Genomic DNA, 3045 nt, shown 5'->3' with positions numbered 1-3045 from the left:
CCCCCTCCTCTTCCCTTCCCTTCCCTTCCCTTCCCTTCCCTTCCCTTCCCTTCCCTTCCCTTCCTTTCCCTTCCCCTCTTCTTTCTTTTCTTTTCCTCTTTCTCATCTCATCTCATCTCATCTCATCTCATCTCATCTCATCTCATCTCATCTCATCTCATCTCATCTCATCTCATCTCATCTCATCTCCCACCTCAGAAAAATGTACCACAGGACATTGGGGAAGTCAAGGGCACAGACAGGCTAAGAAGGGAACTAAGTTTCATAGAGGATGACCATGGGCAATGGACAATCTCATCTGCTCCATAAGAGCTGGAGGCTGGGAGGACACAGCCAGGGAAGAGCCATGTTGCCTCTTATTCCCTTTCCCTGGGGTTAGAAACGGGGCTTGGGGATGGGCAGATCATCGGACGGATCCTGTTTGCTGGCTCCTAGGCTTTGGCATACATCCTTCAGAGCTATTCCCACAGTCATGAGCCCTGTGGTCCATCAGCCACCAGAACATCTCACGGCTCCATCCAGGCAGCTCCATGAGCAGGGATGGGCCCATGGCCAGGGGAAGCTGGTGGGAAGGGCAGCTGGGGTGGAGGATGGAGGAGCACTGGGCGGGGTGGTTGGGAGAGGCCAAGCAGCTCTGCAGACACGGTGCCAAGCTGGTCCCCACCCCACAGCCTTTGAGATTTGCACTCAGGAAAGAAAACCCCAGCCCAGATGCATCCCTGCTTGCTCAGGGCTGGGCTGCTCGCTGCATCAGCGGAGGAGAAAAACCCTCCAAAACCATCGGGATGAGGACTTTCATGACGTGCATGGATCTGACGGCCAGACGGGACCGTTGCGATCACCCCGCCAGCCCTGCTGCGAGCCAGCACATCCCACCCAGTGAGCTGTGCAAGTGGCTGGGGGGGGGCGGGGGGAGGGGCCAGGTCCCAGGCATCCCCCCCCCGTCCTGGTGGCACCGTTATTTAAGACCCTGAGCCCCTCCGCACTGCGAGGCCAAGCCCTCTCCAAGACACGCGAGCTGCTTGGCATGGTCGGCTGCTGGAGAGCAGCCTGGGGACCTCCCCAAGCTGCCGTCACCAGCAAACAGCCTCAAAAAGCCAGAGCCTGGGGTAGCTAAGGTCTTGGGGGAAGGAAGATGCACCCCCAAGCAGGCAGCCCTGCATCATCCAGGACCGGCTCTGCTGGCGCAAATCCGGCCAGGAGCACGGTGGATTCATCCAAGGACCTTTTGGAGCTGGGGTAAAGGCAGCTGGGCACAAGGCTCCTCGATCATCCTCGACCCGTCGCTGCCGGCAGAAAGCAGGGAGGGAGGAGGGATGGGGGGAGAGGGAGGTGGGGGCTGCCAGGAATGTGTCAGAGCAGCGGCTGATAAATCAGGTGCCAGCCCTTTGGGAGGGGATTTGTTTTGCTTTCTGCTCACGTTAATTGGAGTAACATGGGGCACGGGTGTCGGGCTCCGTGACAGTCCCCTTCCTCGGCGGCTTAATCCAGGAGAGGGTGACGTTCTCCCCATGGCAGTGGGGGGGAGAGAGGGCACGGGGCTGGGTGGGCAGCTATGAAAACATCAAAGCAGAGGGTGCAACGTGGTCCCAGCAGCCCCGACCCAGGCATTGGGAGCCAACGTCCCCCAAGGACCAAGGAAACGACCCCAACGAGCTGCTGGTACCCTAGGGTTGGCCTGGATGGGGAGATGTAACTGCTGCGGTTCAAACCACATCGGTCCCCTCTCGGCCGGAGGGAGCGGGTGCCTCGCCATCAGCCCCCTCCTTCCCCATCTGGTATTTCAGCTGGAAGCACCAGACATGAGCAACAACCCATTGCACCTCCACGGGAGCAAACCAACAGCCCAGAATTGGGGGCAGCAACTGCCCCCCAACCTCTTGCTCTGCCCCCAAGAGCTTGCATTGGGCTCTTCTGTGTGTCTTCATGTTTTTTTCCCCCTCCCACGGCCAGTTCATGCCCTGGGACTGTGGCCAGGTCACGGCATTTAACAGCCACGGATGTGTCCTGCCTGAATTTGGCCAGCTCCTTTGGGACCTGCTTGGGTTTCCACCTCCACCAATTCCTGCGGCAAGGAGCTCCAGTGGGGTGAAAAGGTGGCACATGGGAAAGGGCTGAGCCTCTCCTGGGCTCGCTGCCCGTCGGTTCACCGTGTGCCCCCTTGCTCTTGTGCCATAAATCATGAAGATGCTCATGACTCCCAGGGAAGGGGCGATGGGACGAGGGGAAAGAGCCTCAAGTTGTGCCAGGGCAGGGTGAGGTTGGCCATGGGGAACAATTCCTTCCCCTTGGGGCTGTCAGGGGCTGGAAGGGGCTGCCCAGGGAAGGGGTCGAGTCCCCAGCCCTGGGGGGATTTAACAGCCGGGCAGGGGCGGTGCTGAGGGCCAGGGTTTGGGGGTGGGATGGCAGGGGTAGGGGAACGCTTGGGCTGGGGGAGCTTCAAGGGCTTTCCCAACCCAAACCATTCCATGATTCTATGACTTTGCTGGCTCCCAACACAGCCCTGCTTGGCTGCCTTGTTCCTGAAGAGCCCAACCCTTTCCCTTCCCCGTCATCCCACGAGGCCAAGCTGCTCCCAAGGAGTGCGGTTCCCTTCGCTCCCTCTCCTATTTTAGCCTCTAAGAGCTTTGAGGCAAAAGCCACCTCCCCCGTGGGGCAGCACAGAGGGACCATCCCCTCGCTGCTCCCCAGTCACATCAGGCAACCAGACTGGGGTCCCTCACAGCAGACATGGGTTTCTCCAATGCAGGCATCTCCCCCTGAGCTGGGCTGTCCTCAGAGATCTAGGGCTGTGGGACGCAGAGAAGTGGGTGAGCTGGCCATGGGCGCTGGCAGCCCAGAAGCCAACCCTACCCTGGGCTGCATCAGGAGAAGCGTGGCCAGCATTGAGGGAGGGGATTGTGCCCCTCTGCTCTGCTCTGGGGAGACCTCCCCTGGAGCCCTGCGTCCAGCTCGGGAGCCCTCAGCACCAGGAGGACATGGACCTGTTGGAGCGGGGCCAGAGGGGGGCTACTAAAATGCTCCGAGGGCTGGAGCCCCTCTGCT

The 3045-nt window shown here is 60.3% G+C and overlaps 1 protein-coding gene across 1 annotated transcript in view; it reads right to left on the bottom strand.

The window, feature by feature from the left end:
• Positions 1 to 3045, bottom strand: part of SCARA5 (scavenger receptor class A member 5) — a 42379-nt gene that overhangs the window by 22128 nt on the left and 17206 nt on the right. The window lies entirely within an intron of this gene.

The sequence above is a fragment of the Egretta garzetta genome, unplaced genomic scaffold (genome assembly GCF_000687185.1).
Source record: "Egretta garzetta isolate BGI_Z169 unplaced genomic scaffold, ASM68718v1 scaffold218, whole genome shotgun sequence".
Taxonomy (NCBI): Eukaryota; Metazoa; Chordata; class Aves; order Pelecaniformes; family Ardeidae; genus Egretta; species Egretta garzetta.
This window is presented reverse-complemented; position numbering and strand designations above follow the sequence as displayed.